The following is a 16,110-nucleotide window of genomic DNA, read 5'->3' as shown; positions in this document are numbered from 1 at the left end:
CATGTTGAACGAACTGGCTGCGTAGCCGTTGCACACATGCCATAACTGGCTGGGTAGCAATTGCCACTAATGATTGCTCTATAGAAAAAGTTTGTAAAAAATGATTGTCCTATAGATTTTCTTGTTGAGTGATACGAGTTAAATTTGTGTTGTCAAGATGTGAAATGCTTTAATGAAGGTCTGTGCACTCTGAGTTTTACTCTTCATCTTCTTTGGCACTTGAGTTCATGGCGTCTTCCTCCTCATCGCACCAAGAAAAAAAGAGATGTGGTCCTTTTGGTGAATTTGAAAGGAAAGCATTCCCTGCATCTAGAAAATTGTTTGAAGCATTCATCAATCACCACGGCCCTAACGTGAATGAAACAGTGGCTGCAGCACTCCATAAATCTCTCAAGGACAAGGAGTGTCGGGCATTTCTTGATGATCGAGAGTTTGAAATTGGAGATCCAATTATCTCTACGATAGAAAATGCCATATTATCTTCACGAGTTCAAATAGCCATCTTCTCGCCGCGATATGCGGAGTCCTCCTGGTGTTTAGATGAGCTGGTCCTCATGTTAAACACCAAGGCTCGTTTTATTCCTATATTTTGTGATGTGGAGCCTTTTGAACTTCGCTACCCTAACAAGGGAGCTTATGCAAACGCATTCAAAGAGCATGAAGAAAGTGGCAGATTCAGTGAAGAGAGGATTCACCAGTGGAAAGAGGCACTGAAGTGTTGGTCACTCATCTTAGGCCACAGACACAACACATCTCATGAGTACGTAGGCTATTTGTTTTCCACATGGTATTTCTTTGTTTATTTCGATTGTTTGCTTCGACTGGCTATAACTCAACTGTCATTTTTACCTCTTCACCCTCTTCATATTTATATTGAAGTTAACTTGTAGACCTTGAAATTGCCAGTGATGTCCAGAGGCTGTGTACAAAGATTGCTGAGGCTGTACAGAAAGAGGTTGAAAATACAAGATGTCTGGAAGTTGCAAAACATCTGATAGCACTTGATCAACTAGTACAGGATTTTGAAAGACAGATTGGAGACCAAGGGAATATTGTTGGCATTTTTGCAATGGGGGCCTTCGGCAAAACAACCTTGGCCAAAGAATTCTTTAACTGTAAGAGATCCAATTACGAGGCCTCGAGTTTTGTGTTTGACGTAAGGGAAGCATCTTCTAAAGGTGAATTGCCATGTTTGCAAAGTCAGCTCCTCAAAGACTTGTTTAGCGAGGATCGCAAATTTCGGAGTGTAGATGAAGGAACGCCTAATCTGAGGAATCGAATGGGAAGAGCTAGAAATAGTTTCCTTATTGTTCTCGATGATGTTGATCATCCGAAGCAGCTGGATGCTCTCTTGGTCAGAAGGAAAGATGGTCTTGTCATTGTCACAACGCGCGACGAAAGGGTGTTAGGAACTGCTCGTATTACTAACTGTTACAGATTAAAAGAGATGGATGAGGCTCACAGAAAATAGCTCTTTTGCTGGAACGCCTTCGATGTGCCAATAGCACCCCAACGGTATGAAACATTAGTTAATAGCTTCGTGGACCTATGTGGAGGATTACCTCTCTCTATACAGGTCTCTGCTGGGAATCTTTATGGCGTTGAAGACATAGCTTTTTGGCAGTCAAAATTGGAGAAATTTAGGAGCACTCTGCATCTCGACGTAAAAGAGAGACTTAAATTGAGCTTCGACAGACTAGACAGAAAACAAAAACTGATTTTTATGGACATCGCATTTTTTTTATTGGGACAGTCAAGAGTATAGGCGTCAGGATATGGAAGGGATCAGGATTGAACGCGGAGCACACAGTTCAAATTCTCAAAGATAAATGTCTTATTGAAACAGAATGGAAGCGTTCAGAGGAATTATTGTACGATGATCTACTAGTTTTCAAAATGCACAATCACCTTCGAGATTTAGGAAGAGAAATGGCGGATCATCATACGTCTCCAATTCGCCTGTGGCGACCCCGAGATCTTAATTCTCTGGTTGACTCGTCTCTGCCCCAGCTCGTCATATTTGAAATTATAAGATCTATCCGAATCTTGGTTTTTTAAATCTTTTGTTAAGCTTATTCTCTCTTTTAAAACAATATCAAACTGAAGCAACATTTGATCTGGATCTTTATATGTAGGAAACTGATTCCCTGAAAGACATCCTCACCAAAACGCAGAACAAAAGAATTAGATGTTTCAGTTCAATTTTTGACACATCCTTCGGTTGCCGCACTAAATACTTCATAGGAGTTTCGGATGATCATCGGCAACCATTTTCTGAACTGTTATGGATTAAGGTTGACCTCGTTTGGCATGCAGGTATACGCGTGGTACCTTCCAAAATCATCTGCGGATGTTTTCGGAGATTGTGGCATGAAGATATACAGGTATATTCTTCTTCTTCTTCACCGATAATTAAATCTATTTATATTCATATTGGAGAGCGCGTTCTAGATTATTACTTAATTTTAATATTTCTCGCCAGTGTAAAATAACTGTTCATCACAAATTTATTGTAAATTTGAGGTCCCGTCCCTGTTGAAAGCGCTGCAACTCAATGCAACCCCGTTCTTATATCTTCCAAAAGAATTGAGAATGTTAAATGAATTAGGAATGTTAAATAAGTTGGAGGACCTCGTAATTGTAGGCAATCTGCCGTTAAGAACGCCATATGATGGAGCATTCTTATCTGAATTGCTTACGAAACTCACTAATCTTACAAGATTGGTTCTAAGGAGTTTCAAATTGCGAGGAGAATTGACATTGAGCAGTTGTGGATACTCAAGAGGTAAGAATGTTGCAGTCGGATACATGAATAAGCTTCGAAGTGTAGAAATCGACCATGTAAGCTTGGTATCTAAAGTAATAATCAGTGGAGAGTATTGTTCAAGCCTTGGGAAATTGGTTCTTTATAACATGCCAGATTTAATGAAGTCATCCTATTTTTCTAAAAATATCCACACACACACAGATATTGCAAGCAGGGTTCTGTAATGGTAATTATCCTCATGGGGCAACCTACATTTTAGAAGAAGGGTTAATGTCATTAGTCAATGTTTTGTACCTAAAAGAGATATTATTAATTGAAGTATTAATGATCTATTCTTCTATCAAAATAGACTCATGATTAGGTCAAAATATAGGAAATGTATAGGCACGAGTCATAATGTTTTATCTTAAATAGAAATATAGATAGGAGGAAAAGTTGGTTTACTTTCAAAAGCATTCAATGAAATATTATGAACTTTTCCAATAAAACTGAAAATTGAATTAGCAACATAATATAAAACATCCATTCACAATATGCATAATGATCAAACAAAACACAAGTATAACATGTATCATTTTAAATAACAAAAAAATAACTAAAGATATTGTTTGAATATGAGAAATGAATGCTTCTCAATATAAGAATCTCATTAAAAAATAATTTAAAAAGCTAAATTTTAGATTCTATGCGAATGTAAGAAGAAGACGTGTAAGTATCTGTGGTGTCTAACTAGTTGTGTAGATACGGTTATAACTACCATGGTAGGCCTGGTTATAATTTAAATGGCTAGGTGATATAGATTATTGTGTAGATGGTTGAGTTGAGATATGAGTTGACTTAGATTTTTGAATCAAATGTTAAGGCAATGTGATGTAAATGAGAAAGTGCAAAGGTGCGAGTGCGTGTGTTTGAAAAAGTTGTTACAATAGTTTACAAGAAGATATCATATCTTTTTATGTCATCTTATTAGTGAGTTAGCATGAAGACAATATCTCTTTTGCCAACTTGTGCAAACCTGCATTTGGGCTTCAAGAATCCTAACATTGGTGTCTCAACTGACAAGTTCTTTAAACTGTAGTGCATTCCTTGGTTTGGTATAAAATATATAAAATTAGTTATTTATATTTTGAGTGTGGTTCTCACCTTTCTTTTTATTGATATTATATTTCCATGTAAAAATATTGGATTTACGTGTTTGTGTTTCCTTCTCCTTACCCTTACTCATTTTCATTGTCTTCAATGCAATTTTCCTGTAATTAGATATATTATCTTGAGTATGAATTTTTATTTTCAATTTTCATTGTCTTCAACATAATTTTATGTAATTAGATATATTATCTTGAGTATGGATTTTTTAATCATTTTTTTAAGACTTTTTCCTTGACTTAAATGAGTTTATTTTAAACGAATCTTTTATTATAGCCTTTAAAGAAATCTAAGAATTTTATTGAAAAATGCAAACTTCTTGAAATAAAATACTAAAATAGAAAAAAAATTATTATATTAAGTGAGGAACCAAAGAAAAAAAACTAAAACAAGCCCTCAACCATCTAAAACTATCAATTAAATCAAAAATAAATTAATTAAATAAACTAAAATTAACAGCTCGTAATACTTAAGAAACATTTTTTCACATAAAAACCCAACTAAGCCTCACGTGAAACTACAATGAAATAGAGTTGTACACATGGCAATGATAGAATGAAGGCTTGGAATTTGATGAATGATAATAAATAAGTTAAGCTTCGCTTTAAATATGTAAAATGATATATATGAATATTTCTAAATTTTAAATTTTAAAATAGTTTAGGATGAATTAGAAATTTAATATAATTTATTATTATTAGTGATCCTCATTTAATATAAGTATTAATGTATATGTTTCTATTTTTTCATATATTACTAATCCAATGTAAGGTTTCTATATTGTTTGTTTGTTATACATTTATATTAATCTAGATTTTTTAAAATAAAAAGTGCGGGTGATCGTCAAAATCTAGGTCCGATAGGATTGTATGATGACGCCATTGTTCTATTCTTACTTGTCGTTTCCTATAATCTTTCAAGAGTTCAAACCTTGTGTTTCAATTCAAGGAGAGTGGAGGGAAAAATAACAGGTTTTATTACATTGTCAATCATAATTAATAATCCACCATCACAGTGGACAAGCTGGTAAATATAGAAAAAAGTATTCAATATTAAAAAACCTCCTTTATAATCAGTTTTTTTTCCCCTTTGGCATAAGTTGTCCCATTTTGGTCTACGACATCGTAAGCTACTGTAAGGACGATGATTTACGTCGTGTAGTGCAATTTGCTATAAGGTCGATATTGATAGCAACAGCTACCCAGGCTGGAGGATCAACATGCCTGGGTATGTCATGTATGCCCATGGCTATGCCCCTACCTTGTACTATGCTATGCCATCCAACCGTGGAATACCATGCCTGCATGTCAGCCACGTTCATGTTGCGTTCGAGGATGTCAGATTTCGTTTTGCATTTAACTACCCTTTATTATTATGTTATAAAGCTTTATTATTATTATGATGTTATATAAAGGAATAGTAACATAAGAATTTCTTGTACTTAACTTTGTAATTGTCATTTAAAAAAAAATACATTTAAATTTTGGTAGAGAAATTAGTTCATATAAAAAATTAAAGTTAAATATAAATAAGAAATATATAAATAAACTATATAAATAATTTATTTAATGTATATAGTTAAAATTTAATGTACATCTATATTATAATAATATTATTAATTTTGTTATTAATTTATCTTATCTTTTATCTTATCATATTAATTTAAATATTCTAAAATTTCATAACAATTGAAATTGCCATGTTAGTAAAAGATTTTAAAATGTATATTTTTTTTTATCATTACTTTTTGATATTGTATTATGTTTTTTGTTTTGTATTTTTTTTGGTTAAAAATATAATTTGATTATAATTTATTTTTATATAAATAATAATTTAAAATTACATAAAATTTAGATAACAAAAAATTATTTAAAACATAATTAAACATAATATTGTATTTATCTTGTTTAATATTTTTTATAAAATCTTGTTTAATATTTGTATACAATCTTGTCATAATAAATGTATTTCAGATGATAAGATCGGATAAATCTTCTAGAAGTCGATCGAGAATAAAACAAAATTTGAGAACCAGCAGTATTCCGCGGCAACGGCTACCCAGCCAGTTATTTCGACTGGCTGGGTATGCCCTGTTGTTTACCTCTGTCACCATCTCCGTTCGTCTACATTCTTGCTTCCTCTAACATGACCATCCTACGTCCGTTCAGAAACCGTACTCTGACGGATGAGTTCTGGCCCGCTCTGACAGAAATGTGCAGGCATGATAAATATTTAAAACGATTAACATTTTAAATAAAATTTATATTGACAAAGTAATTGTATTTCATTATAACATTAACATCAATGTAATTGTAACATTAAAGTAATTGTATTTCATTATAAATGTTTTTTTAACATAAATTACTTTGTCAATATAAATTTTATTTAAAATGTTAATCTTTTTAAATATTTATCCTATTTTAAATATTTGTAAGTTACTAATAATTAATTAAAATATTACATTGCAATTAGAAATGGATAGATCATAAAATATTTACCTACAACATTTGTAAGAATTTTACTTCTAGTTATTATTATATAAGTAATGTCTTAAACCCACAATCCTTAAGAAATAATAAGGATTATATCAACAAATAGACTGAGTTAGATATAAAATGATCTAAAAAATTTAAATATATTGAAAATGATATGTTTTATTTATAATTTTCTTTATCTTATTGTTTGATCAATATATACAAAAACGAACTTATATTCTCATCTAATACTCGGTAACATCCACATCTAACATAGATACAAATTGTTTTTAAACTAAACATTCAAAATGTATTTTTACATTCTAATAAATTTTCGTTTATGTTTTTTTATTGGTAATTTTCATTTAAGATTTTACTATATTATAGTATTCTACCATTTAATTTAAAATTATATTAGAAAAAATTAAAAAAATTATAGCAATTAATTTAGTAAATGTTAATCTAATGTAATATATATATATATATATATATATATATTATATACATTATTTGAAAATATATATATATTATATTAGTATAATTTTAAAATATATTTATTTAAAAAAATATTACATTTATACTTATAATTTTATTTTTTTAATCTCTAAGTCAAAGTAATTTTTATTTTATACTTATAATTATATATTTTTAATATATATATATAGTTCCGCTTATAAATAGGTTGCCCAGTTAATAGATAGCTAGCGTGCATTTGTAATGACGGGCTAAATGTCATGCTGGGCTTCTGATGGTTCCTTAAAGAACAAGAGCTCTTTGCGAGCAGGAGTCCCTGCCTTTTGGAGTTATAGTGGGGGTTGTAGTTATTAGTGACGGGTTTTATGCAACCTTCCCAAAGTTAATTCTAATAATAATTTTATTTTTTGGTGACCACAATAAAGCCAACTAAAGGTACACAATTGTCCTTAGAGTGAACAAATTCAATAATACTAATATAATTAAAACTTTATTAGTTGTATGAAGCCTCCACAACTTTGTTTATTGTATTCAATAGAAAATAATAATTCAAATCTCTTTGCATAAGACAACAAGGTCATATACAACTAATAATAATATTAATAAACAAACATCAAATGCACTTAATTTATCAGATACATTTGATATTTATTAAACCTCAATACACTAATTTATAAATAAAATATTATAATTTTTTGTTTAGCTATATCAAATTATTTAGAATTTGTCAAATTAATTGGCATTGAAAATGAAATAGGTAGAGGCCAAACATGTATAATGGAATGTAATTTTTTTTTTAATAATTCTTGGTTTCTCAACAGTTTAGTTTTAACGGTATTTAGTTTTAAAACTAATAAAATATATAACTCTTTTGAAGCCACCAACTATTAAAAGTCAATAATTTGGAAATCGTGTTCTAATACCCATAGGTCTGGGTTTGAGTCCCAGCAGCTTCACCTCCGAGTATCTTGACAGTTAGAAAAGCTGCATAATATGAAATAATAATAATAATAATACAAAGATTGTTTAACTCAAAAAATTATTTATATATTTTAAAAATTGAAATCATCAAATCCAACCCGGGACAGAGAGTATTCCTTTCCTATTACAGTCGGTAAAGAACAGTAAAGGTAAGCAAAATATGACTACAGAAAGTACATCTTTTATTAATTTTTATTAAAATGAATGCAAAAAAACCATTATGTAAGTGTTGTTCATTAAAAGAGTGGAAATAAGCTAACAGGTGCATTCGCAACAAATAGCTTGCAGTGCCTTCTTTTAAATTATTTTGGATTTTACATATGCAATGAACATCATCAATTTTGAAGAGGCAGGATACAAAAAACACAACTCAGAAGTATATTCCCGTCCAATCCAAGCCGACGTAACACGTGAAGACAACAAAAAAATAAATAAAGATAAACAAAGCTTTGGTCAGCAGACAAGATAGTTGAAAGGTTGAGTGTGAGTCAAATGGCATGTGGCAAAAGTATGTAGAAAATTTTATAAATATTCTGACAACATATTAATTGCATTTATATGAGTACCAGCGCTGCATTGCATTTGATGTTTTGGCAGCCTTTTTTTACCTATTTCCATTCTCCAAAAATCTATTTTCTCCCCAGGAAATTAGCAACTAGCCAATCACAATTAAAAATTTTCTGTAGGAAAAATGAATTAAAAAATACTTGGATTTATGACTTTAGTCTTTTGGTACCTAAAGTCTAAAATGAAATGGCAGGGGGGCAAAAGAAAACATTAGTACCCTGCCTTATAAATAAGGTAGGGACTAATAATAAAAATTCAGACTTACGACACAACTTATTGAGATGTGACGCAATATACAGCTGTATCGTACCAGATTCCATGTTTGGCTTCCACGTTTACTCCCACTGGTCCGTCATTTGGAAGATGTCAAGATGGAATCATAACAAACGACAAGGAACCTTGAAAAAGGACCTCCTTCACGTGCAGTCATGTCATGTTCATAATTATGACCCACGTGAACTACACCACAAATGTCGTCCAGTCTGGTCCCACGCGATCGAATTTTTCATTATTATCACACCGACTTCCACCGTGGGTCATGTAAATCAAATCACTCGATCAATCCCTATTGTACTATATTCATTTTGGTAGTAAATATAAATAATAAATAAATAACAGAATTTCTTCTCTTCAATAATAAATAAATAATACAATAGAAAAATGAATTTATCAATTCTCAAATATTAAACATTATCTTATTTTAAAAATTTAAACATTTAAAAAATTAAACAAATTCAAAACTTCAAAAAACTAGTTGATTTCTTTTGGAACAATTATATATATACATATATGTATATATATACATATATACATATATATGTACATATACATATACATATGTATATATGTACATATACATATATACATATATACATATACATATAGATATATACATATATGTATATAAATAAATATATACATATATATGAACATATATATACATATATGTATATATATACATATATACATATATATGAACATATATATACATGTATATATGTACATATATACACATATATACGTCGTGTACATTCTAATAAATTTTCGTTTATGGGCTTTTATTGGTAATTTTCATTTTAGATTTTACTATATTATAGTATTCTACCATTTAATTTAAAATTATATTAGAAATTTTTTTAAAAGTATAGCAATTAATTTAGTAAATGCTAATCTAATGTACAAATTATATATATATATATATATATATATATATTACATACATTATTTGACAATATATATATTTTATATTAGTATAATTTTAAAATATATTTATTTATAAAAATATTACATTTATACTTATAATTTTATTTTTTTAGTCTCTAAGTCAAAGTAATTTATCAAAAATGAATTCCACCGCGGGTCATGTAAATCAAATCACTCAATCAATCCCTGTTGTACTATATTCGTTTTGGTAGTACATATAAATAATAAATAAATAATAGAATTTCTTCTCTTCAATAATAAATAAATAATAGAATAGAAAAATGAATTTATCAATTCTCATATATTAAACATTATCTTATTTTAAAAATTTAAAAATTTAAAAATTAAACAAATTCAAAACTTCAAAAAACTAGTTGATTTTTTTTGGAACAAATTATATATATACATATATGTATATATATACATATATACATATATATGTACATATACATATACATATGTATATATGTACATATACATATATACATATATACATATACATATACATATATACATATGTATGAACATATATATACATGTATATATGTACATATACATTTATACATATACATGTATATATGTATATGTACATCTATATACATGTATACATATATGTATATATATACATATGTATACATGTATATATAAATAATCATATAATGTTAATGGGTCCTTGGTCTATGGTGAAGCTGAACGACTCACAGAGAGCTCACCAGGGATGAGGTCGAGATTGTGCCCAAGTGATTTTGACAACATACCGCATTCTTAAATCTTCAAATGGTAGTAGCTTGTAGGTCTAAACCCTCCATCAAAAAAACAAAACTATATAATATACTTAAATAAAACCTTGGTTTTGAGTAATCTTTTTTTCATAAACTCCTCAAATTTAAAATCTTTTATTATTTTAAATTGTTTTTAGAAGTGGTCATTTATAAAAATGAGCAATGGGACATAATGCAACGATTTGATGGTCATGGACATACCCAGCCATGTCGAACGAACTGGCTGCGTAGCCATTGCACACATGCCATAACTGGCTGGGTAGCAGTTGCCACTAATGATTGCTCTATAGACAAAGGTTGTAAAAAATGATTGTCCTATAGATTTTCTTGTTGAGTGATACGAGTTAAATTTGTGTTGTCGAGATGTGATATGCTTTAATGAAGGTCTGTGCACTCTGAGTTTTACTCTTCATCTTCTTTGGCGCTTGATTTCATGGCGTCTTCCTCCTCATCGCACCAAGAAAAAAAGAGATGTGGTCCTTTTGGTGAATTTGAAAGGAAAGCATTCCATGCATCTAGAAAATTGTTTGAAGCATTCATCAATCACCGCAGCCCTAACGTGAAAGAAACAGTGGCTGCAGCACTCCATAAATCTCTCAAGGACAAGGAGTGTCGGGCATTTCTTGATGATCGAGAGTTTGAAATTGGAGATCCAATTATCTCTACGATAGAAAATGCCATATTATCTTCACGAGTTCAAATAGCCATCTTCTCGCCGCGATATGCGGAGTCCTCCTGGTGTTTAGATGGGCTGGTCCTCATGTTAAACACCAAGGCTCGTTTTATTCCTATATTTTGTGATGTGGAGCCTTTTGAACTTCGCTACCCTAACAAGGGAGCTTATGCAAACGCATTCAAAAAGCATGAAGAAAGCGGCAGATTCAGTGAAAAGAGGATTCGCCAGTGGAAAGAGGCACTGAAGTGTTGGTCACTCATCTTAGGCCACAGACACAACACATCTCATGAGCACGTAGGCTATTTGTTTTCCACATGGTATTTCTTTGTTTATTTCGATTGTTTGCTTCGACTGGCTATAACTCAACTGTCATTTTTACCACTTCACCCTCTTCATATTTATATTGAAGTTAACTTGTAGACCTTGAAATTGCCAGTGATGTCCAGAGGCTGTGTACAAAGATTGCTGAGGCTGTACAGAAAGAGGTTGAAAATACAAGATGTCTGGAAGTTGCAAAACATCCGGTAGCGCTTGATCAACTAGTACAGGATTTTTAAAGACAGATTGGAGACCAAGGGAATATTGTTGGCATTTTTGCAATGGGGGCCTTCGGAAAAACAACCTTGGCCAAAGAATTCTTTAACTGTAAGAGATCCAATTACGAGGCCTCGAGTTTTGTGTTTGACGTAAGGGAAGCATCTTCTAAAGGTGAATTGCCATGTTTGCAAAGTCAGCTCCTCAAAGACTTGTTCAGCGAGGATCGCAAATGTCGGAGTGTAGACAAAGGAACGCCTAATCTGAGGAATCGAATGGGAAGAGCTGGAAATAGTTTCCTTATTGTTCTCGATGATGTTGATCATCCGAAGCAGCTGGATGCTCTCTTGGTCAGAAGGAAAAATGGTCTTGTCATTGTCACAACGCGCGATGAAAGGGTGTTTGGAACTGCTAGTATTAATAACTGTTACAGATTAAAAGAGATGGATGAGGCTCACGAAAAATAGCTCTTTTGCTGGAACGCCTTCGATGTGCCAATAGCACCCCAACGGTGTGAAACATTAGTTAATAGCTTCGTGGACCTATGTGGAGGATTACCTCTCTCTATACAGGTCTCTGCTGGGAATCTTTATGGCGTTGAAGACATAGCTTTTTGGCAGTCAAAATTGGAGAAATTTAGGAGCACTCTGCATCTCGACGTAAAAGAGAGACTTAAATTGAGCTTCGACAGACTCGACAGAGAACAAAAACTGATTTTTATGGACATCGCATGTTTTTTTATTGGGACAGTCAAGAGTATAGGCGTCAGGATATGGAAGGGATCAGGATTGAACGCGGAGCACACAGTTCAAATTCTCAAAGATAAATGTCTTATTGAAACAGAATGGAAGCGTTCAGAGGAATTATTGTACGATGATCAACTGGTTTTCAAAATGCACAATCACCTTCGTGATTTAGGAAGAGAAATGGCGGATCATCATACGTCTCCAATTAGCCTGTGGCGACCACGAGATCTTAATTCTCTGGTTGACTCGTCTCTGCCCCAGCTCGTCATATTTGAAATTATAAGATCTATCCTAATGCTGGTTTTTTAAATCTTTTGTTAAGCTTATTCTCTCTTTTAAAACAATATCAAACTGAAGCAACATTTGATCTGGATCTTTATATGTAGGAAACTGATTCCCTGAAAGACATCCTCACCAAAACACAGAACAAAAGAATTAGATGTTTCTATTCAATTTTTGACACATCCTTCGGTTGCCGCACTAAATACTTCATAGGAGATTCAGATGATCATCGGCAGCCATTTTTTGAACTGTTATGGATTAAGGTTGACCTCGTTCGGCATGCAGGTATACGCGTGGTACCTTCCAGAATCATCTGCGGATGATTTCGGAGATTGTGGCATGAAGATATACAGGTATATTCTTCTTCTTCTTCACCGATAATTAAATCTATTTATACTCATATTGGAGAGCGCGTTCTAGATTATTACTTAATTTTAATATTTCTCGCCAGTGTAAAATAACTGTTCATCACAAATTTATTGTAAATTTGAGGTCCCGTCCCTGTTGAAAGTGCTGCAACTCAATGCAACCCCGTTCTTATATCTTCCAAAAGAATTGAGAATGTTAAATGAATTAGGAATGTTAAATAAGTTGGAGGACCTCGTAATTGTAGGTAATCTGCCGTTAAGAACGCCATATGATGGAGCATTCTTATCTGAATTGCTTACGAAACTCACTAATCTTACAAGATTGGTTCTAAGGAGTTTCAAATTGCGAGGAGAATTGACATTGAGCAGTTGTGGATACTCAGGAGGTAAGAATGTTGCAGTCGGATACATGAATAAGCTTTGAAGTGTAGAAATCGACCATGTAAGCTTGGTATCTAAAGTAATAATCAGTGGAGAGTATTGTTCAAGCCTTGAGAAATTGGTTCTTTATAAACATGCCAGATTTAATGAAGTCATCCTATTTTTCTAAAAATATCCACACACACACAGATATTGCAAGCAGGGTTCTGTAATGGTAATTATCCTCACAGGGCAACGTACATTTTAGAAGAAGGGTTAATGTCATTAGTCAATGTTTTGTACCTAAAAGAGATATTATTAATTGAAGTATTAATGATCTATTCTTCTATCAAAATAGACTCATGATTAGGTCAAAATATAGGAAATGTATAGGCATGAGTCATAATGTTTTATCTTAAATAGAAATATAGATAGGAGGAAAAGTTGGTTTACTTTCAAAAGCATTCAATGAAATATTATGAACTTTTCCAATAAAACTGAAAATTGAATTAGCAACATAATATAAAACATCCATTCACAATATGCATAATGATTAAACAAAACACAAGTATAACATGTATCATTTTAAATAACAAAAAAATAACTAAAGATATTGTTTGAATATGAGAAATGAATGCTTCTCAATATAAGAATCTCATTAAAAAATAATTTAAAAAACTAAATTTTAGAGTCTATGCGAATGTAAGAAGAAGAAGTGTAAGTATCTGTGGTGTCTAACTTGTTGTGTAGATACAGTTATAACTACCATGGTATGCCTGGTGATAATTTAAATGGCTAGGTGATATATATTATTGTGTAGATGGTTGAGTTGAGATATAAGTTGACTTAGATTTTTGAATCAAATGTTAAGGCAATGTGATGTAAATGAGAAAGTGCAAAGGTACGAGTGCGTGTGTTTGAAAAAGTTGTTACAATTGTTTACAAGAAGATATCATATCTTTTTATGTCATCTTATTAGTGAGTTAGCATGACGAAAATATCTCTTTTGCGAACTTGTGCAAACTTGCATTTGGGCTTCAAGAATCCTAACATTGGTGTCTCAATGGACAAGTTCTTTCAAGTGTAGTGCATTCCTTGGTTTGGTATAAAATATATAAAATTAGTTATTTGTATTTTGAGTGTGGTTCTCACCTTTCTTTTTATTGATATTATATTTCCATGTAAAAATATTGGATTTACGTGTTTGTGTTTCCTTCTCCTTACCCTTACTCATTTTCATTGTCTTCAATGCAATTTTCCTGTAATTAGATATATTATCTTGAGTATGAATTTTTATTTTCAATTTTCATTGTCTTCAACATAATTTTATGTAATTAGATATATTATCTTGAGTATGGATTTTTTAATCATTTTTTTAAGACTTTGTCCTTGACTTAAATGAGTTTATTTTAAACGAATCTTTTAGAATAGCCTTTAAATAAATCTAAGAATTTTATTGAAAAATGCAAACTTCTTGAAATAAAATACTAAAATAGAAAAAATATTATTATATTAAGTGAGGAACCAAAGAAAAAAAACTAAAACAAGCCCTCAACCATCTAAAACTATCAATTAAATCAAAAATAAATTAAATAAATAAACTAAAATTAACAGCTCGTAATACTTAAGAAACATTTTTTCACATAAAAACCCAACTAAGTCTCACGTGAAACTACAATGAAATAGAGTTGTACACATGGCAATGATAGAATGAAGGCTTGGAATTTGATGAATGATAATAAATAAGTTAAGCTTCGCTTTAAATGTTTAAAATGATATATATCAATATTTCTAAATTTTAAATTTTAAAATAGTTTACAATGAATTAGAAATTTAATATAATTTATTATTATTAGTGATCCTCATTTAATCTAAGTATTAATGTATATGTTTCTATTTTTTCATATATTACTAATCCAATGTAATGTTTCTATATTGTTTGTTTGTTATACATTTATATTAATCTAGATTTTTTAAAATAAAAAGTGCGGGTGATCGTAAAAATCTAGGTCCGATAGGATTGTATGATGACACCATTGTTCTATTCTTACTTGTCGTTTCCTATAAGCTTTCAAGAGTTCAAACCTTGTGTTTCAATTCAAGGAGAGTGGAGGGAAAAATAACAGCTTTTATTACATTGTCAATCATAATTAATAATCCACCATCACAGTGAACAAGCTGGTAAATATAGAAAAAAGTATTCAATATTAAAAAACCTCCTTTATAATCAATTTTTTTTCCCCTTTGGCATAAGTTGTCCCATTTTGGTCTACGACATCGTAAGCTACTGTAAGGACGATGATTTACGTCGTGTAGTGCAATTTGCTATAAGGTCGATATTGATAGCAACAGCTACCCAGGCTGGAGGATCAACATGCCTGGGTATGTCATGTATGCCCATGGCTATGCCCCTGCCTTGTACTATGCTATGCCATCCAACTGTGGAATACCAGGCCTGCATGTCAGCCACGTTCATGCTGCGTTCGAGGATGTCAGATTTCGTTTTGCATTTAACTACCCTTTATTATTATGTTATAAAGCTTTATTATTATTATGATGTTATATAAAGGAATAATAACATATGAATTTCTTGTACTTAACTTTGTAATTGTCATTTAAAAAAAAATACATTTAAATTTTGGTAGAGAAATTAGTTCATATAAAAAATTAAAGTTAAATATAAATAAGAAATATATAAATAAACTATATAAATAATTTATTTAATGTATATAGTTAAAATTTAATGTACA

The sequence above is a fragment of the Cupressus sempervirens genome, chromosome 7, assembly GCF_028749045.1.
Source record: "Cupressus sempervirens isolate cs-2001-9-10 chromosome 7, ASM2874904v1, whole genome shotgun sequence".
Taxonomy (NCBI): Eukaryota; Viridiplantae; Streptophyta; class Pinopsida; order Cupressales; family Cupressaceae; genus Cupressus; species Cupressus sempervirens.
This window is presented reverse-complemented; position numbering follows the sequence as displayed.